This window comes from Delphinapterus leucas, chromosome 9 (genome assembly GCF_059928025.1).
Source record: "Delphinapterus leucas isolate spDelLeu-1000000601 "Yukka" chromosome 9, BTC_Dleu_Yukka2, whole genome shotgun sequence".
Taxonomy (NCBI): Eukaryota; Metazoa; Chordata; class Mammalia; order Artiodactyla; family Monodontidae; genus Delphinapterus; species Delphinapterus leucas.
Window position 1 is genome coordinate 19961618 of NC_143137.1, and position 14421 is coordinate 19976038.

A 14421-nucleotide genomic window follows, 5' to 3' on the forward strand; every position below is an offset into this window, starting at 1 on the left:
AAACACGTTTCCTGAGGGTGTGGAGAGGAAATAAAATATTATATGTGAACTTACATGGATATTAAATTAGGATAACATCAGGTATCATCATCATTAGTCTCCAGCATCTAGGAGATTGATAATTATACACTGTTTGAGGTAACTTGTTGGGAAAAAAAAAACCCTAGAAAAAATATCTATTATTTTGTCATGTTGAAATGTTATATTGAATTTTGCCAGAAGAAATAGAATCACTGGCTCAATTGTAGGTCAGTTTTGTAAAATAGACATACTTTTTTAAAAAGCTACAATTGGGTCTACATTATGTTTTTGATTTTCAGAGCTCTTTAATGTACTTCATTTTATCTGGTAAAAAGGGATTTCTCTTGTATGTATTTCCATTCAAATTTGGCAACCTATATGTATCAGAGATAGTAGATAGTAATCTGGATACTTTCGTGCACTTGTGCACTTATGTTTTTCTGTCATCCTCCATCTCTTGAGAGGGGCTGGGGTGAATCTTTGTCCATTGAGTTGAATGAATATAAGCCCAGCTGATGGGAGGAAAATTAAAACAGCAACAGAAACCCAAAGCTGGTTGAACTTCCACTTTTCCAGGTTAAAAATGGCTTATTTATTAAACCCTGTGATATTATAATGTTGGAGTCCAGCTCCTCAAGACTGGGCACACAAAGGCAAAGAGATCAGGTTCCAGAGACTGGTGGTGAAGTTTGGGGGTAGCAGCTTTAAGGAAGCTGCTGGGGTATGGGGAGCATAGGTCCAGAGGAGGCTGTAGAATCTGGAGGGAATTCTATACAGCTCATGTCTAGGTTGGTTCTTGTTGTTGTTTTTTAGTGTTGGCTTTTCATTTTAATCTTCCATTGGAAGTCTCTGACTTAGGATATTAATGTAGAACAAGGATTTATTTCTGCGTTGTGATTTTAGGGTCAGTCTTGCAGAGTTTTTTATTTAATAAGTAAGAAGTACAGCACTAGTGGGGGGTTTGGGGTTTTTTTTAAACCCTCTTCCTATTACCCATAAAATGGAATGGATGACAAGGAGGAGAAAGCATGAAAACATGAGTGAGGACAGGTCACAGGGCCGTGATGGGGCAAGAGCAAGGAGACATGCAGCGAGGAATCACAGAGGGGCGTTTCCTTGACAGACACGCTCGTCTAATGGTGGATTTCACGGGGAAGAACATTCCTGGTTAGAAGGGTCTTTTCTTGAAAAACGAGTTTAATTTTGGATTGTATTCATGAGTGGCAGAAACCATCACTGGTGGGGTCATGGCTGCAGGAAGATGATAGGGGGTGTTGATATCAATATTGTAGATTTCATTTCTACAGAAAAATGTACTACGTCAGGCTTAATTCTGGCGTGTCTCATCATTTTGTGCGGTTTATACAAGGATCTATTAAAAGTACTCACCAAAGAGCAAAATCACTGAAGTCCTTTTAATTATAAAACGAAGAGTCTCACCATATTGTCGGCCAGCTCAGAAGACAATCACAGTAGACTGTGTTATCTTCTTTAAAAGTGTACCTTTTTTGACTAGATTCCTCAAAAGGCAATCTGAGAATTTTCATAAAACTTAAAGACTTAAGCCTAAAACACAAAATTACCAAGCCAGTAACCTTTCAAAAAGATTTATATGTATGAAACTCTAATATGTTTCTCATGTAAATTCATTTTCATATATTTCCCACAACTTCCTGTTCTGTTTACTGTTTCTGTCTCAAAAAACAAACCAAAAAACCCAACTAGGGCTTCCCTGGTGGCACAGTGGTTGAGAGTCTGCCTGCCAATGCAGGGGACACCGGTTCGTGCCCTGGTCCGGGAAGATCCCACATGCCGCGGAGCGGCTGGGCCCGTGAGCCGTGGCCGCTGAGCCTGCGCGTCCGGAGCCTGTGCTCCGCAATGGGAGAGGCCACAACAGTGAGAGGCCCACATACCGCAAAAAAAACCAACCAACTAATATTGGTTAGTCCCCTTAAATTATGTTTTATATATGTAGTTCTTATATTTTTAGTCCCTTGAATCATAGTATATTTTAATGACTAAAATATCCAGTTGCCATAAATTATGGGCATTATAAGGATTAAACCTAGTTTCTCAGTTGTGGATGAATGTCTTTTTATTTGAATATGCGACAGTTTAAAGATAAAGGTATAAGTATCCATTGTTAATTGTTTTTTCTTTCTCTTTTTCTCTGTGGTACAAAATATGGTAAAATACCTGCTAACTTACCACCTTGAACACCCATAGGGCAGTTAAAAAAATTTCCCATAGCCTATTTTATATAATATACCTTCTGGATCATCCCATTATACAGAAAAAAACATTTTTCTTTTGAGAAAATTACAGGTCTTAAAAGATTATCCACATACAAAAGGAATGTGTTGGTGGATGTTCTCTATGCTTTATAGTTCTCATTATTTTTTTAAAACAAGCAATTTAGTACCCTTCTTACTAACAATTGAGAATTTTTGCTTGAACGTTTTCTCTTCTTTGTCACCACGAGCTGTTTACCAGGCTCAGTCATTCATTTGATATTTATTTAGAGTGAACTATGTGGAAGGCTCCATTTTAGGCTCTGCAGATTTAATAGCAGAAAACAGGAAAAAAATCCTGTTTTCATAAAATTAGCACTCTGTTAATATAACACTGAATAACGAATATATTTCATGTCAAGTAGTGGTGAGTTATATGAAGAAAAATAACTCATAATAAGGGGATAGAAAATGATAGCGTGCGGGGGGGTGGAGATGCTGTTTTACGTAGGAAGGGCTCTGATCAAGTGCCACTTGAGCAGGCACCGAACGCCAGGCTGCGCCATGTTTGGGGAAGAGCCCTCTGGCAGGTACTGTTGAACACCAGTTGCCCAAATCTCTTGCCTTGATTCCATGCCGTTTATTGCTCTAGTGTATCCTTCACTATCTTTTCAGAAAGTGCCAGGTTTGCTTTTCAAGTACTACAGTATCTGTCTTGCCAAGTCTGGCAGACAGTGCTTATTTTGGTCTGTATTTTGTTAGCAGATCAGTTCTATGTTGAGTTCAAATGGCACTCTAATTTCAAGAATGATTCTAATCCTTGTTCTAGAGGAATAGTAAATAGGCGCTGTGGATTGGGTAGATGAATATTGAAGTACTTTTACAAAATTCCGTGTCAAGTGAAAATGTGCCTGAGTCTCCCTGTGACCTTGTACTTCTCTCCTTAGGCCTCTCCCGAGCTTGCATTCCAAGTCAGCATGAATAATCCTACTTAGCTCTTTGAAAGGCAGAATGGCCACATTTATCGTGAGCCTACCATTTGCCAGTCCTCTGCCATGCACTTTACATGCCTTACTTCATTTAACCTTTCTAGCTGTTCAGGATGGTTATCCTCATTTTATAGACGAGAGTGAGGCAGAGTAATGGTGTGTACTTTATCCTAGGTCACAGAGAGAGTAAGGGGGAGAGCCAGGATTTGATCCCTGTAAGCTAAGCCCGCAATCTCACCCTTTGTCCTGCATGGACTCCTGGGAGGTTGGACTTGGGATGGGATTGCATTAGACGCAAAGAGGCTAAATAGGATGCTTGACTCGACACCTGTTTATAATATTAGTTGGGCAAAAAGTCCTTCTCTAACCACATTTAGCCTGTGCACAGGGTGGACAGATCTGTTTTCTCCACCTCCATGTTCCCTTTCCTGTTTTCACTGAGCTAAACATAAAAGGCCTAATAGCTACTCTTTGCACCTGTTGTCTTTGTACCGAGTCTCCACTTTGGGGTTGTTTTTTCTTTTTCTCCTTCTCTCACCTTTCCCTCCCCACTTTTAGGTTCCTGGCACCCCACTGCCCTCTCACTTCCTCCTCATCATTAAAACAGAAAAAGGTTGGAGTCCCCGAAGTTTTCTCTACTGTGGACAGTCAGCTGAAGCTGCAGTGGTTGGGCATGACTGTAAATGTTAAAGTGACTATTCTGGAGCTTTGGGAGACATGTTCATTTCTCATTCTTAGCACGGGTTATCACTCTCTTTTTTACCCTCCCTGTAAATGTTTCTCAGGACACTCAGTTATATGATTTGCTTTCCAATACATTTGGCATAATTTTAAGAGTATCTTTGTACCATAACCCTCTTTATCTGATAAATTATAGTTCATTTTAGCTGTCTTAACATTTCTGATTATAGAAAATGCAGTTTTAATAACAGAGGTATATGGTTGAATACATCCTTGTAATTAATAGAGATATTGCTGACATTGTATTTGAAAACAGTGTTCTGAACAGGATGAGCTGCAGGATAATAGAGTTTTCAGAACTTTTTACGCTATTTTTAAAATCTTTCAGTTATCGAGTCATTACTGTAGTTTGAAATTGAGGTTTATCACATTGCCACTCATCTTTTGAAATTGGTATCTTTTTCAGTACGGTCAGATAGTACCAGAATCAAGAGAAAATAAGCTTTGTCTTTGTTTCAACTTGCGACACATTGCTGCTGTTCCCCACCTCCCCACTTTAGTCAACACACGTTGAGTTCTAGGTGCCAAGATTCATGGACATGGTTCCCTTTTCTTAAGGAGCCAGTAGACTATAACAGATACATAAATGCAAGGATTATTTCCCTCTCCTCTAGTTTCTTACATACAGTGAAGCGTTCAAAAGAATTTATCTTTTTGAGATAAGGGTGTCTTCAGAAAGACTTTCACTTGGATAAAGTAAGTGATGAAACCAAATTGAAAAATCTTATTTATCATCCCATGTTGTGTAATAGAATCTGTAGGAATTACTAACCTGTGAATCACCTCTATATTGCTTTTTATCTAAGCTGGTTATATAGAAGATAAGACAAATGAAGGAAACTGTAGCAGCTAGGTCATTATAACTGAGGTACAGTTTTTATTTTTTAATGACTTGTCCTCTGGCTTTAGGTTGACATTAACTATACTGGGAGGGAGCACATGAATTAATCATTGGAAAGTTATATTGCTATGTTTCACTGGTTTCTAAGGTTTGGTTGAACATTTAAGGGGCTTTTAGTGAAGTTATCGAGTACATCGCTGCATCACTTCCGTTGAGTTCGCCAACTGTGACTAAGACACTCATGGTAACGAATGAGGATCTCTTCTAGGTGGTAAACTGAGGCTCCAGGGCAGCGGCTGAACTCTGATCGTTGTTGAACTAAATGTCCGTGTACAGAACAGTATGGCTGCCCAGGGTGCTCTCAGATCAGATTTAAGAGCTATTTAGAAAAAAAATGGCTTTATGAACACTTAGCTAAGAGACGTTCCTGATTGTAAAAGTGATATTCTTGCTAGTGTTTATATTCTTTCTTATCCCCAGAATGATTCAGTGGGACTCGAGTAATATTATATCAGGAAAGCTGGAGTTCTCTGATATACAAACTCTAAGTGTGCAAAAGACTAAATATCGAGTTTTCTTTGTATAATTAGCGCTTGCACAATATTAGGCTGTTCGTGCTTTGTTGAACTGAGAGCTAAATCCCAGAAAGTTGGTATGAGAGAATCAGAAGATGAGGGCAGGGCTGGCATAGGCCAGCTGCTTGAGGAGTTGTGTCAGTGGCTGGCAGCCTCAACGGAATGCTCCTTTGCAGTATTGCTTCTGCTTTGTCACGAATGAAAGGTGTGTAACAAATGTTGCTTCAAGGGGAGTGAAGCCAAAGAGGAAGGAGGAAAAAAGAATTGAAGAAAGAACTGAAAAGAAACTGAAGACAGCTGTAGTCTAAACGAGCTCCAGTATCCAGATTGGAATAACCTGTGTCTCAGCATAGAGAATTGTAGACAGGGTGGCAGCTCTGCCATGGAGTGGCCACCTCAGAAGACAGTGAGGTATCCCAGGACCGCTGGACCAAATAGTCTTTTGGCTGAGTTGAGGTAGTCTAGCCTCTAGATGACCTTCCCCTCCTCCAACTCTGATTCTTTAAACATCAGAGTATCCTAATTTTTAAAACAAGGACCCTGAGACCCAGAGAAGTTGAGTGGCTTGCCCAAGGTCACAAGCAGTCAGGTCACCTGCAGTCAGGTCACCCTTGGAAAGTGACCACTGTCAAGCAGAAGCCTTCAGTTCTAAATAAGCTGCCTTGTGGCGTATGCCAGTCTCCCTGTCACCATCAGTGCTTTAGGCAGAATGAGAGTGATTGCTTGTCGGGGATGTTGCAAAGAAGATTCTTGCAAAAGGATTCCATGACCTGTAAGGTCCCTTACAACTTTAAATTCTATGAGTCTAGCTCTGCTTTCATTGGTTTAGTAAGATAGTGTTCTCCCCCTAGCTCCTTAACTCCTTATAGAAATGGATCTTGGAAAGCATTTTGTTACATTTTCTATTTAAAATAACAATTAGCCTCGCATCTCAGGTACTTTCAGTGGTGTATTTTACCATGTGTAGGATTCGTTGGGAATATGAGTTCATTTAGTTACATGTGAAGTGGTAGTTTGGTGAAATAACATTGTGGCTTCTCACTAAACCAAAAGCTCAAGAAAGCAGAGAGCCCCTCATTTTCCCAGCTGTCAACCTGACTGATATTTTAATTTTTCTGCCCTGTAGAAAACCTCAGTCTCTTATCCAATAGATAAATGAGTGAACCCCCCAGGAAATGCAGCAGAATGTTTCTGTTTGCCAATGCAATAAATGCAGAAGCTAATAAATGTCTCCTTCCATCAGGAGGAGGTGTGTAATGAGTAAATGATGAGAAAACGAATTGAGGGAAACAAATGATCCATCCGATCTAAGATGACAAACAGTTTCTTAATAACTTGTCCTCTAGTTGGAGAGAGGGCTTTCACCAGGCAGAGAGAATGCCTGTTGGAACTAAGCCTAGCACACGGCCATTTACATCTGGCCGCTGATGGATTTATTTAGCCTGGTTCCATTTGGGTCACACTGAGCAATAAGCTGCAATTCAAACTCAGCCTGGTTATGGCTGGCTTTCTTTGCTCTGTAATTTCTATGAATGTGTGCTGGGAAAAGGATTCATTTCAGGGCCTAATTCACATTTCTTACCCCAGATTACACTTATGTTTCACATTTGTCTTTTCAGTAAAGACCTTTTTTAGAAGTAGAGATCCAGTCTCTTTCCCTCGAGGTATGTTCAGATCACAGGGGTTTCACAAGAACTTCTTTCCTGTGGGGTGAATATGCTGTTCTTTATAATGCTTTTGTGTACCTCAGCTCTCTAAATCTCCAGGGTCTGCCTTTATGGAAACCAGCAGAATACTGTATGCTTTGTCCCTCGTGGATGGCTGCACTCTTGCTTACGGGTCTAGTTTGGAAGGACTTACACTAGGCAGAAGGCACAGTGGGATTAAGACGGAGTAAATGACATAGGCTTTGGAAGAAAAGGAGTTGCGATCCAACTGAAGATGAGAGAGAGACTCCATGCCGGACCAAGGAGTCATTTGATGAAATGCGTTTTATTATCACCCCTTTGTGGGATCTTTCTAAGAACATTTCTCAGGAGAGTCATGGGGAAAAGATTGGCTACCAAATACCAGCAGTTTTCAGGCACAGATTTTCATGAGTATTTCTAAAAGAAGACTATCAAATTGCCTTTACTGGGTATTCCATAATTATCTTTTCTTCCCCATTCCACCTCCCCCGCCCTGCACTTTGTCTTATTTGTATTTAAAAAAAAATTCTGTTATTTTTTAGTACCACATGAATGAATGCATTTCTGCACTTGAGGAGTGAAACTTTTAAGTAGTCGTAGGGTTTAGGGCCATAATGCAGAAAAATGTTAATGAGTCATCAAATAAAGCTGGACATACATGATACTGCAGGGCCCTTGGTGTACTTGGCAGCATATGAAATGTGCCTTAGATATTCAGGAATCCTGCACAGTATTTTCTAAGGGAGAGCCATTATACCTGAAAGCTAAGACTTTTCAATGTGCTTCTATTCACATGCATATTTCTATGCCAGCTCTTTCAAAAGGCCTTCCCTTTGAAATACAAAAAGATAAACATGTCTTTGAAATGGATAGGTGATCTCTTTGCCACTTTTGAAATCTTTCTCCATTTCATATCTGAGATTTTTTAACACCTAAATTAAGAATGACTTTTCTGTTCACCTGAGTAGCTTTATACGCATTGCCAGCACTTGAGAGAACCATTGTCACAGTTATTATTAACATCTGAGTTTGGATACAAAATCGATGAAAGGAAATTAAAACTTGAGATAGGTGTTCCATCTGCATTGGATCTTATTTTTGCTTGAGTATTGCAGTTCATTGTTAGGTGACTTAAATAAATATGATACCTCCATAGTCAAAGAAAACCATGAATTTATCAAGTACTTACAGAGGTACCATCTATTGCTTAGTATTGAAAACACTACAGTATTTTAAAATCTCAAGACCTAAGGCCTTACAGCCCTGGATTTGGAGCATGAGACCTGGGCTGATTTGGTTATAGCACTTACTACCTGTGGGACAATAAGCAAATGTATAATGTTGGTTAAGCATACCATTCCTTATAGGTAAAATGAAGACAGTAGCCTCTAACTTTACTTCCTCCTTGACTGGTTTTTATTGTGTAATCAATTGATATAAATCATGGCTTCCTAGTCATATTTGCTGTTGAGGAGTCCAAGTCTCCACTAGCCTCGCAACAGTTTGAACTCTTGCTTTGATGGAATTGTGTTCTTCTGTAAACGTGGAATCCTTAGAGCCTCTGCTCTTCTAGGGACTTTTTTTTTTTTTGCTGTACGCGGGCCTCTCACCGTTGTGGCCTCTCCCGTTGCAGAGCACAGGCTCCGGACGCGCAGGCTCAGCGGCCGTGGCTCACGGGCCCAGCGGCTCCGCGGCATGTGGGATCCTCCCGGACTGGGGCACGAACCCGTGTCCCCTGCATCGGCAGGCAGACTCCCAACCACTGCACCACCAGAGAGGCCCCCTAGGGACTTTTTTCATATGACTATCACATCCCTCTGGATTATGAGGACTGGAATCATATAACTACTTAAATTTCTTTTTAAGTATTTCCCTCAGCTACTAGTACCTTGTCTTAGGAGATGGCTGTCAGTAAATATTTGAGTGAATAAAAAAATGAACATTGACTCGCTTAACAAATGGCAGAAGAATTTCAGAGACACCAAGAATAAATAGGGTTTTAATGTTCATAATTTAAAAGTTTTTCCCTCCTCTTTAAAAAATTAATACATACTGTCTCATCTGTATTGGCCTTGTAGGTGGATGCACCTGTAGCTTGTGAAAATGCCAGGATTTTGTTTCTATTTCTTTGTTTTGGAGGAGAGCTGGTACAGTTGGGAACATTATAAGAAAATGGTTGTGTAACTGTCCTTATTCTTGAATCTGTTCACCAAGAACTAAACCTTAAAGGAATTTAAATATTTCTTCTCTTCTTTTCCTTCGTCCAGAGAAAAAAACATAGCCTAAAACCAACTTCCGTCCCTCTGTTGTATGGGTCATCTATTGCTTATTTTAGCTGTCCTCTGTGACAACTTGAATATTTAAGTTGCTTTTCATTTTTCAATATTATAAACTCTGTGATGAAAAATTTTTTCCCTAAATTTTTATACACACCTGTGAATATTTCAGACATTTCTAGAAATGAAGCTGAGTCGAAGGCATTTGAGACATGCTGCTGTAAATTGTACCAACTTACAGGACTTTGTCTGGGCCTCTCCATTCTCTTCCGTCAGGACCCCTTCCTTCCCTGACACTTCCCCTTCCTCTCAGGGAGTCACTGGTTACTCTGCTCTGCTCTACACTGGTTACTTCTGCTTTCGGAAGTGTTAGTCCTGTTCACCCCACCTGTTTGCTTATGAGTCCCTATTAAGAAGTTAACTGACCGTAAGCTAAAGGGGTAATAAATGGATTAGCCTTGAGTTTCTCAACCTGAATTCTGAGGAAACAATCTCAGAAGGTCTTCAAATCTCTGTGAGAATCTTTAAAGTCTGTTTTCTGTTCTGTGATTTCTGTGCTTATTTCTGTAGTTAATGTAATCATATTTTCAGTCGGTAGGACCGCCCTACACATTTGAGGAACACTAGGCTGGGCGACAGAACCTGCTGCCCCGTGCATTTGCACTGTAACAGGGGGCTCTTGGAGGCACAGAGGACTGCGAAGCTGAAGGCAGTTCTCTTTGCTACTGCAATGGATTCACTGCTTGTATTTCTCTCCCCACTGGCCTTTAAAGACATCTTCACCCTCCCACCCCTGGGCCTGGCCCGTGTTAGTTCTTCAGTGAGCTCTTTTGAATGAATGAATTTGAGGGCTGGAAAAGAAGGTGAAGTGGGTAAGAAAGAGCATCCAGGGGAGCACCGATTCTTAGTATAACATTGTGTGTGAAGGAAGAACTAAACAGAGTTGATGATAAAAGCAGCTTGTGTCCGTCTGCTCCTCTACAGTAAGGATTACTGTTAACAGCTTTCCTTTTAGCCCACGGTTTTCAAGAGAACACCATGTGCGTGAATGCACGCCCATGCACATGCTGAGCAAGTGCAGGAGAGTTTGCATGTTAGATTTATAGAGTTCCCTTCTGTGGGAGACAGGAGACCCGCTAGGCTGAGGTGTAGGGCAAGCCTGAGCTCAGCTGGCAATACATACGCGATGCTGTCTGGATAGAGCCATGCAGAGCGTGTGCTCTTAAATGTGCACGTGGTAGCACCTTGTTGAGCCCTGCACAAGTTAAGACTGATGACCTTGAGAATGACTGTGTCACATTCCTCAGCGAGAGCTTCCTGCACTGGTAACATGCAGTGATTTCAGAGTTTCTGTATGGGTCTTGCAAGACATCATGTGATAACCCTTCCGATGACTGAATTTGCTCTGTCTCATGGTTGTAGAAGGGTAGTGAGATGCACAACTGTGTCAAGAGCAGAAAGGCCTTAGGTGTGTAATAGAGAAGGCTGAAAGGTGAGTGTAGAAGGGTGGATACTGTTTTATTTCAGCCAGAAGAGCTACAAACAACAGGAAGATTTGAGACCTCTTACTGACATTATTATATAAAAGAAAAAGTGAGAAAAATGAATACCTTATAATTAGGATAAGTGGGAAACCTCCATTTAAGCAAGGTTAATGGGAGCTGTGGGTGGGAGAGGGTCAGGCAGTCACTTTCCCAGTAGTTTCTAGGTAAGTTACCTTTCTTTCGTGATACCAATTTGCGCATAATACCTGTTGGAAATTGAGGCATAATTTTCTTATAAAAATGATACAAGCCCACGATAAAAACTTAAATTGTTATAGAAGGCTATTAAATAAGAAGGAAAAGTATCTCCTCCTCAGGTCCCCTTTCCAGGGGTAACACGTATTCCTTGCAGAATATTTCAGGGTGTATGCGTACATATGCATCATATACTTACCATTTTATAAAATACACTGTCTGAATTGTCTTACAAGTTTGTTTTTCATACTACTTGGATCTCTTTCCATCCATATCAATACAAGTAGTAGATCTCTCTTATTTCTAAAGGGGTTAGGATAAAGTTTTGCAAGTGGAGAGAATTCTGATAAGAAGCTTGAATTCTGACAAAAAGCTAGAGAAATTAAAAGGAAATAAAACCACAACCTACTTAAGAACTGAATATGAAGGGTAGTTAGGTACTTGAGAGAAATACAGGGCTTTAGAGACTCATTAGAAAAACTACTTCCTAGAAATAAATAAAAGATCACACTATATGTGGTCGTATAGCACTGTGATTTTTTATTAATTATACATTTATTTGTGTGATTTTTAAATTTATGTCTGTCTTCTCCAGTATGCCACAAGCTCCATAAAAGTAGGGCCAAGTATCTTGTATGTTCACCGTCCCATTCCAAATTCCTGGCCTAGTGTCTGGCACAGACCTTCAGTATTTGTAGAATGAAGAAGTGAACAAATAATAGGAAACTTAGACTGCCAAATGAGTGTTTGGTGCAGGGGTTTATTTAAATTGCTCAGATGAAGAAACTGAGGCGTGAGGTAATATAACTAATATAGCTTGTGTATTATTGCAGGGCTGTCAATGAATGTGGAATTCCTATTCTGATTAGAAAACTAAATCAAGAAAAAAAACCCTTCAGACTCTAATTAGTGAAGTTTCTAAAGTGCTGGCAATAAAACTAGAAATGCCAGAAGAAGCTCTGAATAGCTGTTTCTTTATATGAGAAATAGTAAAGATGGAATGAAAGTGTAATTACAAAAGCAGTTTATTAATTTTGCCAAGGTACCCAGGAGACAGTGGGGTTTTCATGAAATGTGGCTTCTTAGAGATGGTAAGATTTGATGCTAGAGGTAAGCATAGCTTTAAACTTTTTAATTCTTTCTGTTCTGTGTCAAAAAAGGAGAGAGGCAGAAGGAAACAAATTTCTGACGTGTGGAAGCAGAGGATTCCACAAAGGAAAGGAAAAAGATGCTCCTACTGGGTCATTGCATTTGACTTTATTAAATTATTCATGAGGTGTACAAAAAGCAAACATATCAAGGCGTAAGGAAGGTCTCTTCCTCAATTATTTGACTCTCTATATCATAAAAATGGAATAGCTTAAATTAGGAGGTTTTTTGGTTTGGGTTTTGTTTTTCTTTATTTAATGAAAGTCTAGAAGTGAGCAGTCCAGGGCTGGCATGGTGGCTTCAGTGTCATTAGAGCCCCAGGCGCTTAACCATTTCACTCCTGTGTCCTTGTACAGGGTTTCCCTCTTTAAGGTGGACTCATATTCCACGATGGCTGCTGGAGCTCTGGCCATTGTATCTACATTGCAGATTAGGAGAAAGGAAAAAGGCAAAATGGCTGAAAAGATTCCTTGCCAGGTGAGGTCAGCTCTCTTTAAGCAGCCTACCTGGAAGTCCCACACAACAATTCTGCTTATGGCTCAGCCTAAATAGAAGCAAGCTGGGAATTTTAGTTTAGTTGACTATATATCCAGCTTAAAATGGAGTTATCTAAGGAGGAAGGAGAGATTTTGGGATAAGCTAGTGCTGATAGTCTTTTCCACAGGGAATCTTCATTTGTCTTTACTGTGGAACCTAGTAGGGTTTTTGATTCATTAGAAACTGCTAAATTAGTAATTTATTATTGATCCCCAGTGATATGGACTTGAAAAAGTAGGGCTGAGAAAAAGTAAGATACACTTATAGATGTACACAAATGGTTGTAAGCAAATATTTAGGGATGCTCAGGATAAATACATAGTCTTGTAAGTTTATTACTTTCACAAAACAAAACATTACTCAGTGTTAGAAAAATGGAGATGAAGTTTGAATCCACCTACTTGATGGTCATTCTTCAGGTTCATGCGTAGTTGTTTAGGTAAATTAATGGGGACCCAGGCTCTGATGGATTGGCCAAGGAGCCAGGGGCTGTTGGCAGTAGTATTGTGATGGAGAACCACTGTCTTCCACAGGGAGAAGCCAGGCTGTCTGCCAAGAACTGACCTTCCATTGTCCCGTTGATGCAATCACCCTGAAAGATAAGACCCTCATTTTGTGTGTTAAAAAGTGAGACTTAGTTTAAATAACCCAAACCATTCCTTGGTGTGCCTTTAAGAAACAGAATCCTGAATCTGATATACTGTGCATCTGAGCCAGTGTTGGCAATTTGCAAGCTATTTAAATATTAGCTTTGATTTTCCTGTCTTGTAGACAGAATTCTCCTGAGCCCCAGGGGGCGTAGGGGGAGGGAAAGGGATGAAAGGAGAGAGTCCAGGAACAGTGGAATCAAGGGCATGGGTCTGAGGAGTGACAGTAATGGAAGGTTCTTCAAGATGCCAACTATTCTCTATTCAAGAGCCACTTTTCTCACTGAGAATTATCAAATCCCTTCCCCTTCTCCTGCCCATCTGTAACAGACTTCAGCGTGTACAGGAACGCAGGGAAGGCAGAACTCAAACCTGCCAGTAGGCTCTCTGTTAGAAGGTTTGTTGGGAGAAATACTGAAATCACTTGATCAAATGAACTTAGATGATTAGTGATTTCTTTTGTTTTTAATTTAATTTAATTTATTTTTTTATACAGCAGGTTCTTATTAGTCATCAATTTTATACACATCCGTGTATACATGTCAATCCCAATCGCCCAATTCAGCACACCACCACCACCCCAAACCCGCCCCCCCCCCCCCGCTGCTTTCCCCCCTTGGTGCCCATATGTTTGTTCTTTACATATGTGTCTCAATTTCTGCCCTGAAAACCGGTCCATCTGTACCATTTTTCTACGTTCCACATATATGCGTTAATATACGATATTTGTTTTTCTCTTTCTGACTTCCTTCACTCTGTATGACAGTCTCCAGATCCATCCACGTCCCAACAAATGACCCAATTTCGTTCCTTTTCATGGCTGAGTAACATTCCATTGTATATATGTACCACATCTTCTTTATCCATTTGTTTGTCGATGGGCATTTAGGTTGCTTCCGTGACCTGGCTATTGTAAATAGTGCTGCAATGAACATTAGGGTACATGTGTCTTTTTGAATTATGGTTTTCTCTAGGTATATGCCCAGT

The 14421-nt window shown here is 40.1% G+C and overlaps 1 protein-coding gene across 3 annotated transcripts in view; it reads left to right on the forward strand.

Annotated features, from left to right (window-relative positions):
- The window catches only part of CHCHD3 (coiled-coil-helix-coiled-coil-helix domain containing 3), a 316341-nt gene that overhangs the window by 205082 nt on the left and 96838 nt on the right, over positions 1–14421 (forward strand). The window lies entirely within an intron of this gene.